General features: G+C 36.6%; 1 long non-coding RNA gene across 1 annotated transcript in view; it reads left to right on the top strand.

Moving 5' to 3' along the window:
- LOC135080699 (uncharacterized) overlaps positions 1–27,766 on the top strand; it is a 49,574-nt gene that overhangs the window by 19,039 nt on the left and 2,769 nt on the right. The gene's annotated exons all lie outside the window — the stretch shown is intronic.

Raw genomic sequence — 27,766 nt, 5'->3', positions numbered from 1 at the left:
ATACTTAAACAAAATATAAATGTCTTTTACCTGCAACACTCTTCAAATAATCCAATGCTTATACACCCTGTATATCGTGTAGAGAAGAAAGTTGTGTACAAACTGCTATAACAGTCTGCAAAATTTACATAATTTTATTAAGGAAACTAATTTATTTATTGCGATTGTAATAACTCATTCATGAAACTAACTAGCATTATGTACACTTTATATGTAACATCCATTTCTATTTATTAAACTAGAAGCATGAATTCAATTAAATAAATTGAATTTAACATAAACGTTATTTAAATTATTTATACAGTGTGTCCGGGCTTGTAGTGATCAAACTTTAATGGCGTAATCTATGGACAATTTTATCGATGAAAATACTTCAAATTTGGGGCTTGACCCATTTGTCGCAAAATTACGAGGATTTAAGTTTTTAATTTTTAGTTTTCACCTCTTCCTTCAAAAACAAGTGAAAACGTGGGTAACTTAACATTAATAAGCGAATATTTGATATCATGCGATAGTCAATAAAATTATCTATTAGTAGAAGTAGAAAACGGACACAAGTTTCATACATTTTATGGAAGTAAGAATGGATTGAATTAGAAAAAGACATGATTTTTTTCACTTCTTTTTTAGTTATTTTCCAACACAAGAAAAACCAGGTCGTTAAAGTATGTTTTATTTGCATTGTATTATTAGTATTTGAGCTATTCTACAAAACGAATGTAAATTTATTAGTCTACGTCTATTAGTTTCGACGTAATTGTTGAACAAAGATACCCCTTCCCAGCCGGTTCCATAGTACTGCTAACATGCGAAAATGCACTGCCTGAAAGAATCACACAACCTCTTCCGACGCGCTATGGAACCGGCTGGGAAGGGGTATCTTTGTTCAACAATTACGTCAAAACTAATAGACGTAGACTAATAAATTTACATTCGTTTTGTAGAATAGCTCAAATACTAATAATAAAATGCAAATAAAACATACCTTAACGACCTGGTTTTTCTTGTGTTGGAAAATAACTGAAAAATAAGTGAAAAAAATCATGTCTTTTTCTAATTCAATCCATTCTTACTTCCATAAAATGTATGAAACTTGTGTCCGTTTTTTACTTCTACTAATAGATAATTTTATTGACTATCGCATGATATCAAATATTCGCTTATTAATGTTAAGTTACCCACGTTTTCACTTGTTTTTGAAGGAAGAGGTGAAAACTAAAAATTAAAAACTTAAATCCTCGTAATTTTGCGACAAATGGGTCAAGCCCCAAATTTGAAGTATTTTCATAGATAAAATTGTCTATAGATTACGCCATTAAAGTTTGATCACTACAAGCCCGGACACACTGTATAGCAAACTGTTATAATAATAATAAATTTTAGTAGACAGTAAAAAAAATATGAACAAAGTTATATGACAAGACAAAAAGAAGGAAATTCTTTTTTTATACATATTTTTTATACATACGATTATTATAGTTCTGGTGGTTTTTTTTTTTTTGCAAAAATGTATTTATTCCTAGAATTATAAGATGCTACAGTGTTCACGATGTTGTAACTACATGACTATAATGAACTTATTGTTTAAACATGAGTATATTATTGTATTTTTTACTTTAATTATAAATTAAGCTAAGGCGAAGTTATAAAACTGAAAGCATTTTGGACTTATCTGTTAGAGAATGTTCCGACCAAAAAAGATGACAATGTACTTAGATTTAATAAGTATTTTAACTGACTCTACTTACTTGTCTACGTCAGAACAGACAATGTATTTCTGAAGTCATCATAAATCTTATTACCGTACCTATATCGCGTTAAAAATATATCGTTAGCTTTAGAATCTGAATACGGACAAGTTGTCGCGGACGGGTCCCAGGCAGCTTTCACCGCAAACTCATTCATAAGCGCTTACCAAGTTGAAAAACCCGTTCCGAGGCTGCCATGAAACGAATATCTCGTGGTTGAAATATTAAAAGGAAAAGCATAATTAAACGACTTCACATGAAATGCATGATTTTCACTTGATATTTAGTAACGCCTTTATTTTTAAGTAGCCCCCGCCCGCGACTTTATACACCCTCAGGTGGACTTTCGTAAAATCCGGATGTCCAGGTACATCCTGTTCTAGTGGTATTTCGTTTTTAATTAAAGATTACAAAATATGATTTAATTGGGAAAGAATCAAGTAGTACTCGTATTGTGAACGGACAAATAAATTTAAAACATTTCACAAAAATAAATAAGTTCCGAGTGGCTGGTCAGGAGTGTGAAATTAAGCAATTGTTATGAAAATCTTACATTACTTGTTACTTTATGTTAGGGTTGATAAACATTATAAGGATACAATAGGTCCTTCTATGCCAAAAAAAGCTTCATTTTCTATTCCTATTTGCGTATTTTTCTCTTTCTACATTAGGTATTTTAGCAAAGGTTAAATTCTGAAATTACCCTCAAATCTCAAACTAAAATCATAAATTCAAGCTTGTACTTAAAATACAATTATTTTATGGGCCAATGCCAAAATATGGTTCAAATCTATTTCAAAGTTCTAGCCATAGAATTGATATCAGTAAGAGTAGGCGCACACCGTTGATTTTTAGTTGGCCGATAGTTGTGCCCGATTTTAATTTGTATGAAGAATCGGCCAAATCGAATCGGCGTAGTGTGCGCACTCCCATACATGCCCATACTGATCAACTGCCCGACTAAACTATCGGCCAACTAAAAATCAACGGTGTGCGCCTACCCTAAATATTTGTCAAATGTAGTTAGATTGCTTTTCTCTAAATTGTCGCTCGAAATGTACTGAAGCTGAAAGTTAGATATAGCCTGACCAGGAACATAAAAACCCTGGCATAGAGGCGCGTCAATTGCATTTGATAGTGCAACACTGAGTACAGTCGTACCTGTGTTAAATTAATAGGCTAACTTTATGTATCAGGATTCAGGATTACGGGCTAATTTGATATTTTCATAAATTAACGAAAAAATATTATTATGGGTAACCTGGTTTAAATAAATTAAATGAAACCATCAATCGAGTTAGTATGATTTATTTTATTATTCATCAATAATCAAATTCAGAACTTGAATATTCAACTGCAATGTCTGCTCATGAACGCTTCAAACTCGGTACTTCTTTCCCAATTCCATAAAATTCAACACTTAGAAAGTGACAAAAAACTTTAAAATAGGTATTTGAAACAAACCACAGCTAATTTTCATAGTGGACTGTACTATACGATAAACATGTCAGTCAATTTGACAACCTTTGTCGGAAACATTATTCAATGAAAATATTGTCCGAACCCTTAGTATTTCTCTTCGATAAATACTTTAACACATTGTGAACCACTTTTCTTTCACGACTATAAAAAGATTAGCAATTTAATTCACAAAATCAATTGCGCACATTTAAAATAAAGTTTGTTTACACTTTGACAGCAATAGACTGACATGCAAGGTGACATGTCAATGAAGTTTTCAGTTACTGTTGCCATTAAAAGAAATTAGTACCATTAGTTTTCCGCAACATGGCGAGGGTTTTTATGTTCCTGGTCAGGCTATACTAGTGTATTCAAATGGTAAATACATACGGTATATGAGCCATATAGGTAATATACTGGCAACCTTACTTACTGTGTACCGGTATGTGCATTACATAGTTTATTTACAACCATATGGACAGTAATGCGTTCACTTTCTTTTGTTGCCGTTAAATTAACACTTACGATGTGGTAATCGAGAATATAGTAGCTCGGGGCAATTCTTGTCCAATAGACGATTTCTAAAATAACCAATTTATGAATTAGTATTTGTGTTTTGCTAGTCATGTTTATCTACTCTGGTATATTCGCTAGTAAAATTAATTAACAACTAGGCAACTTAAACCTTATCAAATCATGTCAAATACCTCCCTCGTGGGTTAAATTCCCGCCTCGATTCGATTCGATTCGAAAAGTTCGATTTTTAATTTAACTACCTCCCTTGTTCTGCATAAAAACCTTTTATTTGCTACTAGTTTTTGCCCGCGGCTTCACCCGCGCGAAATTTGTTTTGTCACAGATCGTCATAAATTATAGCCTATATGTTATTCTGGGTTATAAACAATAATACTGTAAAGTTTCATCAAAATCCGTTTAGTGGTTTTTGCGTGAAAGAGTAACAAACATGTTGACATCCAGATATCCATACAAACTTTCGCATTTATAATATTAGTAAGATACGAGAATCGCCCCTAGTCGTATAAGTAAATTACAACTTTCAAATTCTATTATGCCTGAAACAAAAGCACCGGTAGAGTCCGAGCCAAGTTCTGTAAAAATGTTCGTTCGTTCGTTCGTTTCAGCCAAATGACGTCCACTGCTGGACAAAGGCCTCCCCAAGGTTTTCCACAATGCAGGGTCCTGCGCTGCCCGCATCCAGACTCTTCCCGTTGGGGCAGAAAAGTTCTCGAGTGGCGACCACGGGCTGGAAGACGTAGCGTGGGCAGGTCCTACTAGGTAGACCGACGATCTGGTAAAGGTCGCGGTAAAAATGTAGTACTCGCACTGAAATGTTACCTAGATATTTCACACAACGTAACGTTGCACTGAAAATGCCTTGTTGTAAATATCGTAATTCGAAATATTATTGTCACATTCTAATAATATCGTGTTGAACAAATAAACCAGTGCGTCTTAAAAGAAATGAAATAAACTTTTATCACAACTAGGTGTACCTACATTTTTTTACTAAAATCATCAAGGAGAAAGAATAACCTGTAGCGTTATAAAGAGCTTAATAACGTTTTACAATTCCATTTAAAACTCATACTATAGTATGAGTCTCGAATAGTAAAATAATATTTTTTTGTATTTGAAACGAAGATGTCTGTATTTCCACAAGCCTGCCAAAACATGGAGTTAAAAAAAAAAAGTATTTATTTTATTGTTAGGGAAATAAACAGTATTCTACCACACATAGAGTTACCAATTAAACTTCATATTTGCCAAAAGAGATTTCACAAATAGTTCTTACATAGCTATCGTGTTTAGAAATTGAATAAACATATTATAGTTTAACTATGATATTATTATTATAGTTTAACTGCTGCATATCATCATAATCACTACACCACTGAGCTTCAAGCCCCTCTAAACATAGCTGATATAGTTGTATTTATTTGTACGTAGGCCTATTCATCACGTTAAGGAGTTCCCACAATAAATAACAATGTAGGCGACGAGTCGGTCCGGCCAAGTCGAGCAAGGCTGCAGGTTCGGTGTCCGGCCTCGGGCTAGCCTCCCGGGAATACCAGAGTGGCCTAATTTGTTTACGTAACAAGGACAGTGACAGTTATGACACCTGAATTGCTTATGAGGTTTATGATGTGCCAAATATGGCACGTTCTGAAAACAGTTTTTTTGCTTGTTCTTGACACTGCTCTAAGGCATATGCACCAAAACTGGCTGATATACGTACCTACCTGATATAGATATAGAGAAGAGAATGCCCTATGGCATTAAGTTCGCCTAATGTTAAAATATTGGCATTAAAGTATAAATAAATAAATAGATAGGTACCTACATAGTAAATGAATACAAAAATTGCTCCACTTTCTTCTAGAGATTTACTTACATAAAAATAATGTATTTACCTCACCACCACACGACAAAAACAATTTGATATTAAAAAAGTAATTTCTAAATCCATAATTTTATTCGCAATAAAAAAATAGGTATGTTTTGAGGGAAAAGTGATTATTACATTTATTTTCATCTTCTGACGGCACGTGTAAAATTGATATTATTTTCCTCATTGGGTAAAGTAGCCTTGAATATTCTAATCATTAAAAAGAGCGTAGAATTTTTTTTCCATTATTATCAGAGATCTTTAAGCAAAGAAGGCTGTACAATTCTACCAATAAGTAACCTTGAGATCTTTAGGCAAGGCAAAGTATTTAAAGAAGTCCGCGCAGCGACTCTACCAATAAGTAACCTAGTTCCTAGAAATAGGTTATAGATATAACCTACATATTTCCATTAAGCCTTACATCCTTGACATTCCACATGACCTGGCACAGCATCCAGGCCTCCACCCAGTTACACGACCCTGACCGGACCAGCCTCGGGCTGTCCCATTTACCTGGATGCTATCTGGTTCACCCAATTTCACCTTGTATCGGAAAAGGGAGATTGGAACCGAGTTGTAGGTTGATTGATTCGATGGCTACGTTGATGATGCTAAAGACACCTTGCGAAGCTAGAATAGAAAATAAAGATAAATGTTTTTTTTACTAGTTCAATTTTCTGACTCATCTCGAATAAAAATTGGGTTTTGTTGGATTTACCATCTCCTAAGTAGTTATTATGCTTAGTTTTCATGGGCAAATAAAAGAAATAAGGATAAAATATAGACAAAAATAATATGTTACCCTTTTCTTGAATATCAATTCTATATTTTAATAATTTCAAGTGACTTAAAAAACTTTAAGAAAGTGATAATGAAAACGAAAGATATTGTGATTTATGTAACATCGGTATGCATATGAAATGCATGAAACGAATAAAGCGAAGTAAACATCGCATAGCTATGTACCTACAATTTTACTGATAATAAATTGGTGTTCGTAAAGCTAGAATATCCAATAACAAAACACTACTACAAACCTAAATTCGATCGCGAAAAAACATCGTTTTAATTTCAAATCGATGATATCCGCTTGCACAAGGAAACGAATAGAGACGCAATATAACGTTTTACACGGAAAACAGATTCCGATGCGTTGCTGTATAATTACTTGCATTTAATATGAGTGTGCGTTTGCAGTAATGAACGGCTTTTTGCTGTCTACAAATTGCATGTTATTGTAACACCAAATCAATCTGTACGTGAAAATGTACAAAAAATATTGCAGTAGAAAATATACATAGATTAAGTAGACATTAAATCAAGTTAATCGACTTCTTACGAGTATGTTGTCCAAAAAAAACATGATCATGATATGATTTATTCATTTAAAAGTTTGGTATGCTACGAAAATCTTACAAGGTCTAAGATAATTGTATTAAAATACTTACGCCACGAACGAATATTCTTTGAGTTTTTTTAAAGTTGTCAATATTCTTGTCAAATTATGTAACTATTAAAAGTAAATTAAAGTTGTTAAAATATTTTAGTTTCATTTCGTCTGCTACGAAAACTGTAGCAAATGCTACGATATTTTATGTAATTATAGGGCCGCTTGCAAATTTTGGTCCAGTTGACAATTAATTATTCAATAGTCGAAGTATTAAGCATTCTGCATTAAAACTACCAATACCTCTCGGTCCTCTCAGCTCCGAGTTACAAACTGCCAGCATTGAAACAGTTCACATCCATACATTTTATTGCAAATCCGAACGACTTTCGTGACTACGCTATTACACTCGTAGTGCGTGGGCGTTCGTTCTCCTATCTCTAAAATATTTAAGTCTAGTTTTTGCCTGTGGGTTTTCATATAGGAATAAAAGACTTGCAGGTCATGAATCATGATGATATCGATGAATGTCACTCAGAAAAACCAGTGTTGTGTTGTGAAAAATGTACCAAAAAACCCAAACTTCAGTTTATTTTCAGTAATCATGTTGTTTAATCACGATCTGTCAAGATGTGCTGTCAAGACCATTAAATACTTTCGTCTACATACATTCTTAAATGCGTTTTAAGTATCAGCATATTATGCTTTTACGTCTTAAAGAATACACAGCAATGATATTACAATTACCCTCTCAATATCCCACGATACACAAAGTGGTTACTTTCAAACAAACTCAGTGAAAGTTCTCTGTAGCATCCACTTGAAATTCCGTGGTCGAAAATTTTCAAACAGATAATCTCTGAAAGTAAGTCGTGCGTACGCGACGGAGAGATTACTCCGCATACAAACTATTAATGAGTGGAGTTGGTATACATTAGCATAAAATTAAATATTAGGCTGGTGAGTGAAAGGGCACTGTTATGTAACTGTTTTAAATGCAGTGAGGGGTGATGTGATGAAAGTAATGAAACGAATAGTTTTTTTGTGCTTGAAGATACTGAAAGTTTCACACAACGAATCTCGAAAAGCTATCTTTTGTTTATTTGCTGAAAAAAGTGAAAAGTCGTTTTTTCAGTGTCAATAAACTGCCAGATAGTTTAAATATCCAACCCTAATTTTGGATCCAAACAAAAGAGGAAAATAACCATTTACCTAGCCTACTTGTAATAAAGTGCACTACCTAACTTGGTTTCTGCCCTAAATTTTTTTAGTAATGCCAGTAATGCTAACTCTACATATAGGTACATATTAATTACAAATTTACAATGGACAAATTCTTACAATATACATTATCATCAATGCTTTCTAGTGATTATGGAACTTATGTAGTGCAGACGCGGTACCAACCAATTCTTAGAGCGTCACGCTCAGCAGCCATTAAAACTCAGTTTTGCATTTGCACTTTAGGAAGTTTGGCATCGCCTATACCACCTTCACCTTTCGATCTGGGTGCCCGTTCACAATCACGACCTTGTTCTAAGTAGACAATGCCCGTTTCCGAGTCCGTCTTTGGCGGGCGACTCACAGTCTGCGGCCAAGAGCTGGTGCCAGCGATTCTGGCAGTTCCTTGGTTGGACAGCAAGCAAGGGCACCTGTCGTAAATACAGACTCGATTGAGTGCCATGCCAATTTGTCTAACTTCAGAAAGGGCTTTGTTTGGGATATATTTAACTTAGAAACTGGGACAAAATTGGAAAGATCCGTACCTATTGTTCCGTACTCAAGTCTCGATTCAAAGTGAAATATGTAAATCAAGCCTGCAGATAAAAATATAGATCAAGCATGTGATTACTTGAACGTAAATATTTGAACCAATCAACGAGCTAAATCTGTTCTTGCGTGAGCTTCGTAGTAGTTTTTTTCCATGATGCAAGCCTTAACGTTGTTGGTTTATGCAAGGCGCGATTTGGAGCCTCACAATGAGATATTGGTAAAGGAGTAATAATACTATGAGATGATATCAAAACCGTCGTAGGTAGAACTGTGTATGCTTATATTAAATCTAACATACTGACTGACAGTATCGGTTGAAATGATCATCCATCCATTCCCGACTACGGCGATGGTTGCTTAACTTCGGCGTCTGAAACTTTGTATATCGAATTAATTACATAGTTTTGACAGATTTTTATGAAAACTAATACCATATTTTAAACTATTATGTTGCATTTTTACTATAAAATATTGTTGCAATAAATCCCGTGAAGTGATAACTAATATACCTTTGGTCACAAATACGAACTTTGAATTATGAAAACTAACACTTTCGATTGGGAATCGAACCCGGAAATTAAACTTAGCATTCAACAGGCACTTTGCCAGTGCACCGATGCGCCAACGATATTAAAATCTGTCGCAAATGAAGAATCTTATCACCTAGCTGAAAATAAGTAACTAGATAGGTACGATTGATTCCTTATTGTTTTTACGAGTAGGATGGTAATTAAAGTGTAAAATATTTAAAGTGGAATCAATTTTATAGTCCTTAAGGTAAGTCGTTAGGGACTAAAAAATGATAAGAGTGAATTGAATTTTAAGAATAAAACTGGAAAATGTGATACCTGTAAAAACCCGACTGAAACACCACATGTAACTAGGAAGCGGGAGTCAAAAACCCCACTGAAACACCACATGTAACTAGGAAGCGGGAGTCATTAAAAGTCGCATATTTCCCGGAAGATCACGATCTTGAGGAAGCGACCACGCCCTGCCTCGAATGCAAGTTCACGGCCGCCTGGAGCCCAGAATCAACAGCTGGATCGATAGAGGCTGCTCCTCCGCCTGCAGCCCTGACCTGGAGGGGCGGGGAGGCGGGGGGTGCATCGGGCGGCCCGGCTGCACCGAGCTGTTATTTCTGTGCAGGTGTCAGTCGCAGTGCGAACCCGGCCGAGCGCGCGCGCTCGCTCGCCACCGCACTCGCCTCGCCACCATAACCACCGTACTACACCTGTTGCTCGGCAGATTGCACTCTCGCGTGGTGAAACTTGGAAAACTCTTTTCTCGGTAGCCGCCGCGACTACTTTCACCGTTTACATTCCAACCATTGCGAACCTGACTTCGCAATTTCAATGTTTGTTGCGTGACTGCTTTAAATCGTGTGAAGCGATTAGTTGCGACTGATTGGTTAGTGGACTCGCCGCTGTGGTAATATTACATTGGTATTATTAGTTTTAATTTGCGGGACGAGATCGATGTGGGCAGGGGAGGGTAGATCGCCATGACAACGGTGCCCGGGCAGACCTAGGGCGCCTAGATCCCCCCAACCCTGCGCAGTGAAGCCTCCGATTTGCGTAGGTTTCCGGCGCAATAAATCAATGATTGACACGGTAGCTCCAGTTGTTTGAATATATTTATGTATATTATACGTGCTTGTTCAACATCTATGCGTACAACATAGAGCTCTATTCTTAAGTCAAGTAAGTCTTGATTCAATGTAGAGTTTACCTAAATTGTCATTTACATTTCCATGTTGTTAGTATAACTATAACTCCATTTTAGAAGTAATTTTATTTTTTTACCTATGTAACTCGGGGACAATATAAACAACAAAATCCATTGGGCTCGTAGTTTTCAAATTCTCTAAGAAAAAGAAAAAAGAAAAGGTGATGAAATCAGGCATACTTGTCACGAACATGACGAATGTGGCATGGTTGTGGCGTGAAGTCTAAGATGTCATAAGAATACCGAGGTGAGATATGCAACAGCTGGCATCTGGCCAGGGATGCATCGCCGAAGGTCGCGGGGGCGGGCGGGGAGGGGCACGAGGGGGCACCGAGGTTTCCGGGGGGTAAGGGGAGGGGTGCAATTATTTACAAGCGCAAAGCGCAAGTGCACCCGGGATGGAGACCTCCGGCCATCTCTATCGATCACCATTTCAATGTCAGTCCGTTTCAGTGGAGCACCACTAGGTTAGTGCTATCAGTGCAGTGATAATAATGTGTGATTAACAACAATTATGACACTTCTACACGTGGCACAGATTTTTAAAGTAAACACACTGCCGCGCTTTGTCTGATAATGGTAAATACACAAATTATATTACTGTTAAGACAATTAGAGACTTATTGTTTGTTTGTAGATAGCCTCATTGACAATGCAATTAATTGCTTTATCAGTTAATTTAATGACCTAAATCCGTTAGCTACTATTATACATTTGGAAACGGGACTTATAAATTATTTTCAAATTAATGTATAACAATTTGAAATTAATGACAATCAATATGAATAAATATTAATTACAACATATTATTATAATGTTGTATTGCGCAAGAGGAGCGCACCTGAACAGATAAAGGTCACCGAGTAAAATAGAGAACTCATCTAGGGTTGACAGTCGTCAATCACAGCTACTCTTTCAATTCTTATTTACTTAATTTATTGTTATACAATTATTTTATTGACTCGATTGAATTTCAAGTTAATAAGTAGTTTGTTTAATTTAAAATGTATTTATGTGTACTTTTTCCATATTCAAAAATTTTTGTTTCTCATTTTACCATCTCTACATTTTATAAGATTTTGCATCCGTTCGAGCATTCTCATCACAGTCAAAACTGTATCTTAGCATCTGTGTTTACTGTTGATTTTCCAGCTGCACAGCCCTGCGATCACTTTCATCTACACGCGTTGCGAAACGTACGGGCCTCCACACACTAAACTTTCGCTAGCGAGTCCGTTGACCGTGGCGGCTTTCTAAAGCATGTCGTAACCGGTGATCGGTCGGCCATTGTAATTCACGGCTCGGCGCTACACGCGATGTCATTAGTACCGTTTTTTGTGGCGTTTTCGCAAACGTAGAAAGTTTGTCGCGTAAGGCGCAGCCCTAGCGTGTTGCCTCTGTTATGTGGTGTCATTACTCTATGTACCACTTTACATGTAACTAACATTATGCCTTAAACATAAAATGTATAGTCCAATGTAATATCAGACAGAACTAAATGCTATTTTAATATGCGATCAGATAGATCCAAACAATGGCTCTACTATAATGTTTAGGCAAAAAACAGAATAAATGAATAAATTCTGTAACAGCCAAACTAACTGGTGTAGAATGTCAGAGCAATTCCGTTACCAAAAGGCCAAAGGTCACGGAAAACAATTTAAAACAATACTATTTCCAATAAACTCAGGGTAAGTCAGCCTGACCCTGACCAGAGTCTACTAGGTTACCTCAACCGCGACTAAAAAAGTTATATTTAATGGTAAAACACTACTTTAAAAGCTGTAAAACAAAACATTTTCATGTAGGTAGGTATCTTTTGTTTTCATTACATTTTTCCTATTCCAAAACAATAGCAGCTAACAAGGTCACACTATCTGAGTCAGGAGTGAGCATTTCACTGCTAAAAGATTTAAATTGATTACCTCATTAGTGGAATACAATGACAGAAAAACTGGCTGAAAATAAAAACAGTTGAATGAGAATTTTCTCATTTCTGAAGCCAAATGATTTTCCGCATTGTCAGATCTTGCGGCAATTCTCCCTTCAAATTCAGTCGCATTAATCACAATAGTTTCAGGGCAGGGTCTCGCTGCGACCCTGACCGGTGTGTCCTAGGCTGCCTAAACGTCCTTGGGCGGCTTGCCAGCCCCGCCCTACCGCCCGCCCGTGCGCGAGCCACAATTCCCGATACACGTTCAATAACAAATTATAGTCATTTTGTGCTTAGGTAATGAAGTGTATTGTCACAAACGATGTGGCATTGGAAACACAATTTCTTTGGTACTCCTATTGATTGACTTCATCAAGGCTTTTACTTGTTGGAGGTTTGATTAATGTGGTCATGAATTGATAACGAATACGTAATGGACAAGCACTTGTATATTTTTAAATTGTTTTCTTGCATGGAAAATTTTGTATAGGATGGAATATTATAGAGCGCATCGCCACAACGTATTCTTATTTAATTATTCTTGAAAGTAAATGTGAGAAATATTAATGAAATAGTAATACCACAGCCCGCTACCATCAGTCGCAATGATTTTAAGTGCTTCAAAAACTTTCCGATCTCGTCACCAACGCTCAAAATACATTGTCACTCGAGACGTCTTGTCGCAAATTCGTAGGCCTATGTTTGTTAACTATAACGCAACTATTTTTAAATATTTTAATCATTACAATATACGAAACATTACGGTATAAAACAGCTAAGGTTTTCTGCATAATTTTGACAATAAAGCCACTAAAATAACTGCTTAATCAGCCAAACTATTCGCTTCGAAAACAAGCCACTCGTCAGCAGTGCTCAAAATATATCATGTCAGTCCGCCCCCACGACTTCAGGCCAGTATCACTCTACAATTAATACAGCTATATTCTCTGCGACCGTAAAACCTTTGCAAATTATGTCATTGAAGTACGACCTGCCTAATAATTTTATAATCTATTTTCAACGCGCGTAAACCTTTGGAAACAACGACATTGGACACGCGCCCTAATAATTTCACAGGATATTTTCAAAGTAAATACAGTAAAACTGTAGAACTTACGGCTTCAGTGCGTAAACAAGCTGTCCCGAATAATGAAGTAATCGTGTTTACGTGTATTAATTTACATTAATACATTTAATTTGAAAATCTTATTAAATTCAATATTTGTCAACAGAATTTGGTTTGGAAAATATTCAATCTGTGTTAGTTTGATTGATCATTTTGTTTTTATTTATTAGTCGCGCCAGATTTTAAATAATGATTGATCAAATTATAACACTTCATAGCTTTTAAAAACAAGAAAAATATACTTGAAACTGTGTGTCATAACAGTGGACACTTTCCTTCGCTTCATTATTTTTCATCGGTTTGATTAATGATTTGGTGTCACGCTCGCACATCTTTTTGAAGTGATGAAATTTTCACAAAAATGAATAAACACATTAATAACATTGACGGAAGTTAATATCACTTTCTAAAGTCATTTTATGAAAATATTTTTTGCAAATACAATATTAATTAAATTGGAGTTATGTAGAGTCCTTTTGAAATCGGAATTAAGATAAACATTGCTTTAAATGCAGCTATATTTCAAATTTCCACGATTTTTTAAAAGTTAAATGGTAAATTATAAGCGAAGGTAAATACAATATAGCTGAAATAGAAACGCGACGGTTTTTAAGCGCGTCGTAAAAGTGAGCGAGCGCTGATTTACGAAGATTGTGCGATTAACTGAATATCGTTTCACGTTTAATGCGCACTCAACTCGCGGTTTTATTAACAAGGCATATTTAAATTAATTATGCATATAAAAAGCTATATTATTATTCGCACGGACACATTGTAGGCAGCTGAAAGATTTTAGGTCATGCAGTAAAACATGTTTGTGTTCATGAAAACTAATAAGATGCACATGTCTATTTTTATCTCAATGCAAATTTAAGTTATTTTAGGTTACATAATTCTATTTATACAATTTATTTTCACGCGAAAACCGAGGTCACTTCGAAATACCAGTCGGTCAATACTCATCATACATCTGCATTTAGTCAAGGACACGCTACAGGTTTAGACATGCAGCTGTCCCTCTGCATTGTCACGTCGCTGAGCACACGTGCTCGTGAGTCACATTCGTAGCTCGTGGGGACCTGCGCGTGACTCACTCGGCCTTGTTTACACTACAGCCGTAAACCAGCTAACTCTCAAATATTATTAGTTCACTGTCTGATGAACTATAACAGACCAAGGACGTGCCCACCACTCTCGAGACAATCTAGGACTACCTCAATCACAAAAAATTCAAAAAACAACTGGAACAACGTAGCTGCTTGTGTCTCAATTTAAAGTTTCGTAAGTTTATAAACGAAAAACAAGAGTTCATCGTGCTAAATAACAACCCACGATTTTAGTAAGCCAATGACAATTTTGAACCTGCGTAAAATATAACAGTCCGCAATGTTTTCGCGTGTCGCCGTGAGTCGGCCGTCGAATTGGAGCGTCTATTTGTGGCTCGAGGCCCGTTCGCGACAATATTGTAACCGACACACGAAACTAATCGCCACGGTTAATATCAGTTAGTGTTAACGCGTCGGGGTATAACGTAACGGGGAGGGAAACCGTATCGCTCGCTCGGGTATTTAGATTCTAAATACGTAGAGTGCAATCATGCAAACAGATGGCAGAGTGCGCGGTGGCCTAGTTACCGATGCATCTGGCGCGCGTTATCTATTACACGCGCTCGCGGCCGCACTCGGTAATCCGTCCCATACCCTCGCGAACGTCCGCTCTCTCGCAGCGGCCGGAGCGGAGATCAGATGCTGGACGAGAGCTCGCAGGTGAAAGTGATACGCGAGAAACGCCGGAGAGACATGGGGCCGTCTGGTCGTCAGGTGTGTTCGAGCGGGCGACACGGGCGCATCGAAGCCTCGCGGGTTGCGTCAACTGCGGCCCGCGGCCCCGTTGGCAGAGCGGGCGCGTATTTCAAGCTCGCGCTGCACCGAGCCGTCGGCCGCTTTGCGAAACCGTCGGTTATGCAAGGCGTGCCGCTGCCAACTCGCTGCTCGCACCGCCGGAAGGAAAAGTGGAACGCGGCGCAGTGGTGCGGCCGCGCGCGCCGCCTGTGCACGCCCGCGAGTGAAGTGCCTGTGTCGTGTAGTGTCGCTTCTAGAACGTCGGGATTGTGTTGCGCAAGTCCTACGCCTACAGCGGGATTATTTTAAACTAGATAATTAACGGGCCACGACCTCGGCTCGGCCGGAGTCGCAACCCCCTGCCACTGTACATAAGTTACCGGGCACGTGCTGGATTTTATGCTCATCACGTGCACAATCTATTTGTCCTGTGACTACTATCGCTTGCACTATTCGTGCGCTAACCTGATTAGTATTCCGATACTAACGACGCTATCCTGGTTAACAGGCTTCGCTTGGCTTCTAACTCGCAGACTTTCATTTCATTTATAACTGTGTGGAAACTCGACTGTGCACTAACTATCACACGATCACCTCACTACCAGCGGACAAATTTACGGTCTCGTCGGTGTGAAAATAACCTTGCCCGTGTGGGAAAATCTCTCGCTCTCGTGTCAACTCGTTAATATCCGCGATGATTTCCTCGCGCCGAGTGCTTTCATTTTAGAAACGAAATATGCTCGTGTGGCGGAATTCGTTTTCGAATTTCAATTAATTGTGTTTATAATTGTAATTACCGTCCGTCCGGTGCGGAGTTGCCTCGAGAGGGAAAGCGTTCGGTGGAGCGTGGTGGCTTCCCGTTCGACTCGCGCGCACCCATTAGGTAGAGTAAAAGTGAAGGCGGGCTAGACGCGGCCTGACCGCTCACATTCCCGTGCCCATGCGCCCAAGGACGTATTAATAGCGTGTACAATCAAGCGGACACATTTATCATGCGAGCCCCATAGTATACCGCATTGCACAATGCAGCTTATCTAGCGCATGAGAGACCGATTTATTATTTGCCCCACTTTCTCACATCTTGCGATTACATTGCTGCACTTTCGAGCGATAGATTGTCGTGACATAACGAAACGAGCGGCACATTCACTTCTGCCCCGAAACGCTCAAAGGGCAAATATTTAGAGAACAACTCTTGCGCAGCTGCTATCCTTAAAACTGTCCACTTGTTTCGCAAATACAAACTAAACTAAACGTGCAAATTACAAAAATTATCATGAATCAGAATTACACGTTTGACTTGCCCTTTCCGTCTGCCGGTAAATGAAATCTTACAAGTCGATGTTGACACACTTTTAAAGTTCAAGAAAGTTAAAAATTTGCATTTATAATATACACGTGTATTCTTGTCGATATAAAGCGGTTACAGCACGTACTAGGATAATGTAATCATGTTTTTATGCCAATTAATATTTAATTAGATCGATTTCTATTTCGAATTCAAATCACATCCGACCCTAATGTGCAGCCAAGCTGAAACTTAGCGATAATTGCCTATAATCAACTCATTCCACTAGAGTAAATTGTAATTACGTTATGATAGCTCCTTTTGCGCAATCGAGCAAAAAACGAAGATTCCATTTCAATTACCTAACGTTAAAATGGGAATGCCCAGCATTAATAATGACTGTAGATAAAACAGTTCCTTGCAGGGTTGCTAATAAAGTATTCATAAAAGTAAAATCAATAGTGTTCTACGTAAGCTTCTTATAAAATAATCAATAACTAAACTAGAAGTACTATTAAAAGTTTCACGTAGTAAATCGCAAAACAAAATATGTAGTAAATGAAACAAATTCTATTTTGCCGCACAAATAAATCACGTCAGCTAAAAACATTCATCCTGCTATAAACTTGTGTAATAAATTCCAATCACCTGCAGTTTCTAATGGTGCGGCAACCCTGAACTAATGCAGCGTGACGCGTGACGTCATGGTGCGCATACGCTCGTGTGCAGCGAGCAGTGGGCGTTGCGAACGCTAGCCCGCCCACCGTTGCATCTACGATACAAACTGTGTAAGATTCATTTTCCGATAGAAATAATAAAGATTAGCGCGTGTCTATGAAATAAATTACATATTTTCAATGTAGAGCTGTCCAAATATCCGCGTGTTATTAGATTTTTGTAATTTATTTATTGAAAGTGTAATCACAATAAATATATTACTTAATTTCAGTAATAATTGGTTTAAAATATTACCTGCTAAGAATCAATAAAAAATAACATTAGAAGAGGTAGAGTTAGTAGTTAATGAACACTTAAAAATGGTTGACTGTACAAGTGTGTTACAGGAAAAAGTAGATTTATTACCACCCACAATAATCCTAAACAAGGATTAAATGTATCAAACAAACTTGAATTAATTCAAATTACGGTTTATAAGACCGTAATAGTTATTTTTGAAACAGCTGACAATGATCAAAACCGTGTGAAAGCATGGGTTTTGTAAAAAGCTGCCTTCCATAGCAAAACGTCAGGAATCGGATCCAGTACACCAGATGTGGTTAGCATTGTCTCCGATATCACTTTGACGGCGGATGGGGATATAAGTCGGTCTGGGAGCGCGCGCGCAGGCCGATAATTCGTAGGGCTGACACTTAGATTGATATCTAAATGTACGTAAAGTTCCATAGGTAAATGTACGATTATATTCAGCCAAATAAAGAAAAACAAATTAATTTGCAAAATTGTCTTTATTAAGATGTGATTTGAATGCAATTTTAATCGTTGTTAAACTATTACAAAGACAAATGCATGAAAATGAAAGGATGCAAAAGTGGAAAATACCAGAAAATACATTTAATTTTCCTCCACACACACCACATTGAACTAACTTGCTAAAGCACAAATGCTTTTCTACTAAGCTCGTATAATACTTGTTGTGCTAGCTCGTTCTAACTAAAAGAGGCAACCCTAACTGTGACCTACTTACGGTTACCTTTGTCTCGTGTTAATGCCACGCTACTGAGCCCTATCAACTCATTCATTGCCCACTGAGCTATGTCATAAAAATGTCGATAATTCCGCCACTTACAATATTGTTAGTCAACTTCTTAGTCATTATGAAGATTAATTCTAACATCGAACAAGCTTTATGCAATGTCATAATGAAGCAACTTAGACACGTGTATGTGAATATTTTAATGACATCCTCGTTTAGAACAAGAAAATTGTAACGTGCGTGTGTACAAAATTTTTAATACTAAACAAAAACTAAAATGCACTTAGCATTCATTTATATGTGAATCTTCTAAATACAGACCCAATTTCATTTAAAATTATCATTCCGGAAATCATCTTTACTGGTGCAAAATAACCATCAGTTTGCGCCCAAAAATAGCTAATTCTAATACACTTTGCACCTTTTTCTTCATAAAATAACGCCACAAATAATATAGTTTGTCAGGTTTTAGTTACGAGCTAGACTAAAAGACAAGTGGAATTTGTCCGCGGCATGCATCACCGCATACGTTTGCGTCATTCTAGCGTGCGCTCGCGCATGTACCTACCTACTTACTATTTAGTTATAGATAGACCGTCATAATGGCACACGTGTCAAGACACAAGGCCTATTTCCATTGCCGCACGATAATTATATTGTTATTTTAGCTAGCATTTAAATAGATGATAAAATAGAGGGTGACGTAAAAGGGGACTATTCGAAGATAGAAACAGACAATATTTTAATTAAACGTTTTTAATAACAGAAACGGGGCTTTCTAATTATCTTGAAACGGAACTCGTAATTTAAACGACTCTACATTATTTTACGCTTTGTCACGTGGTTCAATGGAAACGATTACGTGAAACAACCAGTCAGTGTTACAGAAATTACCTTGATCTGGTAGATGATGTGACATTTAGTACTTGGGCTCTGTGACACTGTGTTACAATGGACTACGAATGTAGAGAACGATTGCTTCATCTTGCATGTTTGTGTTACATTAATATTCATTAGTGCTGGACTGTATTTTATTCATTAATGTGTGTATTTATGCAAGAATTAATCAGCTTTAATTCATATAATTATCATGCTTTTTTAAAATACTTTTTGACTCTACATCCCTGACTTCACACCAACATTTAACTGCAAAACAAAGTATCCATCTTGGTCATAACCAACTGCTCACTGAAGTAAAACAATCGGAAATTGTGTGCAATTAGAAACTTGTAAAACAAGCACCTAATTAGAACGTTATAGAACCAAATAAACGGTTCTTTAAATTACATTATCCAACACAGAACCATTCTTTCTGTAACGTAATTTATTGCTCAGAATTACATTTCGCGTTCTCGTAATTGTTCAAGTCGAAAGTTTCTAACGTCCAGTTTTGAAAATAACCACCTCAATGACGTTTGCTCTATAGACGCTCTTTATTTAAACATCACTTTCACTCGCTTTCGTTTCGAATGGGTGTCTTGGAACGATCATGACTTTCTGTTTTTGTGGATGATATAATTGCACATTAACTGTTTCCCACAGCCGCTAATTCGTCATTGAAAGCTGTGAGATGCGTTTTTGTTTCAATTAGTCCTACTAACATTTGAAAACTCATGAATTGAGTAGAATCTAATGGCATCACTGTTTTAAATGCCTCTCGTTTTTATTGGTATAACATTCCATAAATTTCATAACATGCATTATTATTTCATATGCAGAATACGCACATAACTCATTTCCTATTATGTGAGCTGTATAATTACCAGTCATATTGATATTCATAACAGATATAACACAAGGCACCAACATGATTATTTTCCACGCATCTTATCTAGAACCTTGCACATCGGCATCCTTAATGTCAATCAAAACAACAAAAGGCTATGCAGTTGGTTATAGAATAATGATCAGCCCTTTATAACCTTACCACGTGCTGCAATCCGCATTCCCTAACTAAGTCACTCATTTGAATGCACCTGTATAGAAAGAATAAACAACCTGCATTGTGCAAGTTAGATCAAATCACTCAAAACTAACATTAAAATCTCTAAATTGTCGATACGATCGCAGTTGAGGACAACACTAACGCTTTGCACTAACCACGCCGAAAGTGAAGGTATTACACAACTAGGGACTCTAGTGAGTAGTGAAACGGCATAGACGCTCCGAAGTGCATAGACTGTGTAGTGATGCGCCACGTCCACTATCGATATCGACGTTTTGTTACGCCCCGGAGGTCGTGCCAGGAGTGCGTTTGCAAAGCACGCTACAAGTTTGCGTTAAGGCAAAGTTGACACTGTAAATGCACTATCTGGTACGACACCCCGGGGCGTGTTGCGACGCTCCTGCCCACCGGAACAAGACAACATTTCAGTGAACTAGAACTTTGAACTAACTAGTTTTGACAGACTATTGACAACTATAAAATGCCAACCTATTTGCTTTTTTATTATTTTATTTACTTGTATGTGTTTATGCCCTAATGTGAGATATTTCTATCTGATCTTTTATTTTAACATTTACATTAAAAATATATTTAATAACAGCAGTGAACTGAAACATCTCATATTATTTTTATTCGAAATAAATGTATACTTTGTGTGCTTCTTAGAAATACATATATTTTTATTTCTCTCAGTATATGTCTGAGTAGTTACTTGTGTATTTACGTTTAAGTATGTTTCTGTTGAATTAGACTTTAATTATATTTTATTTCTCTATTATTTTGTGTGTATGACATAGCAACTGTGATGTTATGATTTTATGGTTTTATTATAGCTTTTCAATGGATTGTTTTGTTTCATTTCTGTATAATGTAGTTATAAAAGTTATAGCATGCATTTAAACTATCTTTAATGAAATGGTTGGTTGAAATAGGAGTGGTGTAATTTATATCTGAAGTAGATGTGCCAGTTTTGAGTGACAAACTGGGTACTATTGCGTAAACAAAGACAATAATAATGGTAGGAAGCCATTGTGGCTTGTTCCCTCGCTCAGCCTTCGAGGCTAATTATCGCTCGCTCTAGCCGCCATAGCCGACAAGAGGGACTTACCATTTTTATACCTACCATTTGCATCTAGGCAATTCATGCTATGCAGTTCTATTAACTACGAATCAGTCAACTAGCATAAGTAAAATAATGAACAAAAAAGTATCATTTAGTCATCATGATCATTAGAGGATACGAGGAAATAATGATATCATCCAAATAAAATAGTCAATATAATCTACCAATCTTATTATTATGAAGCTTACTGTAGATTTTCTTAGACAAATTAAATGAAATCATACTCATTGATAAGTATTTTTAAATGTGCATTTAGTTCACTAATGTGTACAGTCGCTAGCATGTCAACCTGTTTCAAACTCTCAAAATCTGTTTGCGAAGTTTGTCATTTGTGGTATGCGACCGTACCTAAAAATCTGAATCAACTCCGAGTGCACAGATGCAAGACACAAATAGCGTTAAAAACAAGATCTCAAAACGAGAGAATATCTTTGTCTACCCGTGAACTAAATCCACAGGCACTCCTGGCACAATCGTGAACTAGTTCACGTTTGACAGATGTCAGCTGTGCACCCACTCGCTCCAGCGCATGTCGGTGTAATTATAGGCAGTTCGAAATAACTACAAACAATGTTGCGCCAGTTCATACTTAGACTATTCTAGCGCGGCCTTGGCGGCTCTAGTTGCAGACTATTTGACTTTGCTATAACTACATAGGTATAAGATAGAAATGTTATACTCCGTGGAAACATTTGTTTAGCTACCAGAATAGTAGATTTATTATACAAATACCACTTCAGTCTTATGTGATGATTTAATATAAATTTTCTTGGAAACTGAGGCAAATATCGATAACTTTGGCCTGAACACGCGAACAACAATATCCAAAACTAAAATATTGTTTAACGGATAATTTACAAAAAAGCTTTGTAAACTTTTTAGCTGACTACTTACCAATTTGATGAATGATGATGCTAATAATATGATAGGCGTTGTTATACTATGGAAGTTCAATCTTATCGACTATAATCCCATTGTTGTGAAGGATTGAAAAAATGTATTGTTTTACTGAAAATAAGGCAGTAGGTCAAGAGTGTAGGGTAACCACACGTCTGATGCAGAGAAGCCGTATGAACATTTAGCCTTGCATGTAATCTCATTTCACTGTAGGTAGCACTAACACGTAGAAATTTTTTATAAGATGTTTTTCATTTGACCCATAATTTTAGTAATAACCGTGACAAAATCATTATGAAAATACACAGTATTAAATATTATGTTTTGTTATTGTTATAAGAAGCTGCTTACTTAATTATTTCATACATGTTTTATTTCAACTGTTCTTTTTTTATCATTTATACACGCATCTGCATAAATTAATTCATAATTTTATTTGTTCAGTTGTTTCTTTTAATAAATTATAATTTTCTTTGTTGTTCTTGTTTCTTTTTGACCCCTTACTTTAAGTTAATACAAAACGCACTACTCAGAATAGTGATAGATGATCATAATTATGCTAAGATAGTCACCGCCTTTGACTAGCAGAGACAAAATAACTTATGTTTCATGAAAACCATTTCATTACTTCTAACTAAACACAACCGTATCGCAAACTCGATGCATATATTTAATATATTTACATAATTAATCTTTATTGGAGGCAACTGATAAGAACTAGACGCTATATCTGAGAGCATAAGCAAAGGCCGAAGCTATTCAAAACTTAGGTTAACGAAAACAAATATTAAATTAAATAAATGTTTGGTTTAGATTAAAATACACATCATAAACTTAGTTTTCTAGCTTCTAGTTAGTTACTAGCCTTTGCTCAGCTGACAAGGGAAACTTGCAATCCCAGAAACATTTCGAAAATCAAATTACTTACAGGGCAGATATTATGTATCATCCTAGACTGCATCTCACTCAACACCAGTTGCGATTGCGGTGAAATACCTGCCTTGACATGCATAAAAAAATGTAGAGTCACTAAGAAACATTGATTTATAGCATATAATCTCGTAATTTAGTCACGTTTTAATTATTAATGTTTAAACAGTTAAGGTAACACCTTACCAACCTGTAACTGAAATCGTTTTACATGATATGGCATGTTTCGTTAGGAGTGTTAGTGATAAATAATATCGTTGCATATTTAATAGGTAAATAGGTACCCGTAGAACATAAAATGTAGATTTTACATCAAGACTCCTCGTTAATTAATTAAAAATGTAACATACTTATGCTGAATTCAAAACGCAAGTATCGATAAAAACATCTCTTACAAGCTGTAATGTGACGTCTATTCAAAGTGAGGTAATAAACTAGAGCTATTCCATCATTTCCAATTTGAAAAAACCCATTTACCAAACGATTTACCGGTCATTAAATCTATTATCTATCGACACTCCCTTGTCCTGTAAATCGGAACCATTAGGTCCAAGGCTGACCAGCTATTGGTTCAGTTTGATTGAATATGCTCAACCTCTGTATGGTATTAAAATTACCATATTTTGTCAAATTAACATTAAATTATTACCCATCACAACTATGTAGATTGGAACATAAATCAATTGAAAACGGATTTATGTGTGTATAACACACTGGAAACATAAAGATACTGTTTTATTATAGTAGCAGAGCAGGTTCGAATCCTGCGGAGGACAATATTAGCTTTAGTTATAATAAGAGCTGATCAGACCTAGTAGTTATGAAACCTTTATGAATTATGAAAATATCATCAGAATCATCCAATAGTGCCCTTTAAGAGAACGTAAGACTTTGTTTCCATTTAGTCGGACCGTGAAAGTGAGAATAGGCCCTAATTAAAGAGTTCTGTTAAAATATAGTTTAAAGACTTATTACAAAGAGCTAGAAAAAATATGTATTTATTCGAAAGATACAAAACTTGGTGGTGGAAATTCAGCTCCAGGAGTCGAAGGACTGGGAGATAAAGGCTAAATCCTGAATTGTAGCCTGATAACAGAAATAATAATGAAAGAACATGAGCAGAAAACAACATCTGCCATTTCCTTGGAGCAACAACCCACTCCTGTAATTTATAATATACGTGCTCATTCAAGTTATGTACATTGTAAATTAGTGAATATATTATGTATAACGCGTAGGCGTTTTACAAGCTTTACATAAAGCTCACGGCCGGAACTTATTAGAATTGAAGGAAGCTAAAATTTATCGTTTAGTAATCTCATTGAAATTAGGGTTGAAATAACTCTACATTTTAGTTTAGGAATAGATAGATACGTAATGTTGAGAATAATAAAAGCAGATGGGTAGATAGGTAATTTTCAATTCATGAAAAAACCTTATATTTTACAAAAATGCCCCTAATGTAGAGCACAGAATCTCCACAGTAAGTTTATATTACAATCCATTTTAAGTGAAGATGTTCACAAGAGTTTCACATCTCTCTACCTAGGTCTTTCTCTACTATCTGTGTGATTGAGGGCATAGCCCCGGTGCTAAACTTTTAACCATAGTCATCATCATCATCATCAACAGCCCTTTACAGTCCACTGCTGGACTATGAGCCTCCTTCATTATAGTGGAGGGTTTTGTCATAATCCCTACGCTTGGCAGGCGGATTGGAGATCGCAGTTAAAAAATTGATGTAAGAGGCTATTATGGACTACACATCAAACAAAGAAAGGGCAGCAGCGCTCTCTGAAAAACATCAATCTAACAATAGTCGCCTGAAAGAAATTAGCTCTATAATAAATGAGGACCCTGGTGCCTAAGTTGTTAACACCGACTATGCCTGAAATAGCTAAAAGGAATTACAATTTCGGGACCTCTCGTTTCCACTGCAACTTCTCTGTAGCTTGACCGCCAATAAAAACCCAATCAGTCAAGGTCAAGTTTGTCTTGGGGGTAAAGTTAAACTGTCATTGGATCCGCAACGAAATTAATCATAAGAACATACATAGATAGAAGGAATACCAATTTGTGAACTTAAGTAAAAATATTCAAACTCCTACACAACTGAACTAAATTAACTAAGTCTTAAGCAACAAACTCGAGCAAGTGCAGCGAAAATGCATCGGAACGAATTGCAAACATCGATTCGAATGCACCAACGACTGTAGGTATAAATAGCCATTTTCCTCATCGGTTTATCTCATTCATCCGCTAGTTCTGCCCGAGGTTAAATGCCTACATGCATTGTACAGTCGACTGCACGTCAACCTACCACAAAAAGTCCAATTCTCCCACTTGAATATCAACCTTATACTACAGATAATAAAATTCAAAGTCGATTAGTGAAATTTAAAGTTTTATGTGCTCTTGGCTGTACACGACCATGGAATTACCTGGGAGTACGCCCACACCTAAGATGACAGCATACATATCATCACCAACGTTAATACACTGGTTTGCAGAAATCATGCCAGTTGAGCTGTGTTTCTCTTGAAACGTGATGGTACTTAGTAATTTGTAAAGAATCTACAAAAACACTGTAAAAACTCGTGATGGAAATTTTATAAAGACTACCTATGCCATGAAGTAATAGGTAGATACAACTAAATACTTGTTGATTTAAGAGGCGTAACATATTTTCGGCTACAAGATTAGCCATGCGCGTGGGCAGGTTGAGATGACTTTCATATACAAATAAATCATCTGTACTTATACTACACTTCTAGTGACTCTACCATAGCTAGCATAAAGAAATACTGATCCACAGTGGCGGCGTAGCATCGGTTGGCACCCGGGGCGGCACCCCCCCCCCCCCCCGTCATAATTATAAATTATAGCCTAAGGCACCCCAGAATGGCACCCCCCTGTCATGACATCACGACCGTCCTTGCCATGCAGATGCGTCAGTGAGTACTAATCTGCGCGACTTTTGTCACCCCCTGATGCTTGGCACCCCCCTTACGCCGCTACTGCTGATCCATATGAGAAGAGATACTCTATTTACTTACTCCGATGGCTCAGCGATCTAAAGCACAAAACATACAATAACTAGCTTTGCCCATGACTTCGTACGCGTGAAAATAGTTTGAATAATATTTCCCGTTTTTGCAACATTTTTCTTTACTGCTCCGCCCGTACTGGCTGTAGGGTGATGTTATACGGGTACTATAGCCTAAAGCCTTCCTTTATAAGAGGATATCCAACACATAATTGTTCAAATCGGACCAGTAGTTCCTGAGATTCGCTGTTCAAGGAAGCAAACAAACAAACTCTTCAGCTTTATAATATTAAGTATAGATACCTAATTTACCTGGTACCGGAGGAGAGATGCAGCTTCTAATGGATAGTAAATTATGATACTAATAACCCGTGAGAAGTGAAACAATGAGCACCCAAATAATTAGGGTTAAGAGCCTCGTTATGTATCTGATACTATGAGAACTAAAGCTTATTCAAAATTTTATTACTAAACAGCACGAGCAACTGTTATGAAAGAAATATAAGTACCTATTGTAGAATTAAATTCTTCGAAGTACTTAGTTAAGCGGGGCTAAGGTAAAATATGTATATAGAAAAATATACATGTAGTACCTACTTACCTACCTTATGATATGTAGATAAGTTTCGAACTAGAATAACGCGACAGCTTTAACTAATATTAAAGGCAGACATATTGATGAATACATGAAATTAAAATATTTGCTTGCATTATTCCAGTGCATAGAATATTTTGGTACAGGGTCTCTACAACTCTACACTAGTCGACTTTAGTGCTGCAGGATGCTGAAGCTGACATCTAAATCTTCATAACAGTTACCATGCCAAACAAACATGAAAATGAAAAACACTGACAAGGCACTGTAGCATACCTAAGTATATTGAGAAACGCAAAAATATTATTGCACTTATTTATCTACTATTAATGATTTATGTTCTATCTAACGACAAATCATTATAATAATGACTGTCATGCAAATCATGCGATTTCTATAGCAATTAAACTTCTCTGAATAAGTTGTTAAATACAAAAGTCTATAGTCGATACCTAATAAGGGATCTATGACAGTTATTTATTAGAAACTTGCTATTCCCGTCTATGCTAAAATGTTTTTCCACTTTCACAAATACCATGAACGGTAACTTACGGTACATCCTGGAATGCGAGGCAGACACGAGTACCAAGCTCATTTACAAATAGAAATAACAAGCATAATTTAGATAAATATTAAATAGGTAGCTATATTAATTGAGCCATAAAAAGCTTAAAATGGCTTCTCATTTCCCACGAACGTAAAGACTAGTGATAGGTGCGATAAATGGAGTTGATATTATAGAAATCCCTTCAGACAGGGTTAAATGCCAAATTACCTTTTAAACTAAGCATTTATATTAATAAACGCGATTTAACAACAAAATT

The sequence above is a fragment of the Ostrinia nubilalis genome, chromosome 18, assembly GCF_963855985.1.
Source record: "Ostrinia nubilalis chromosome 18, ilOstNubi1.1, whole genome shotgun sequence".
Lineage (NCBI taxonomy): Eukaryota > Metazoa > Arthropoda > Insecta > Lepidoptera > Crambidae > Ostrinia > Ostrinia nubilalis.
Note: the sequence above shows the minus strand (reverse complement) of the source record. Positions and strands in the feature narration are given on the sequence as shown.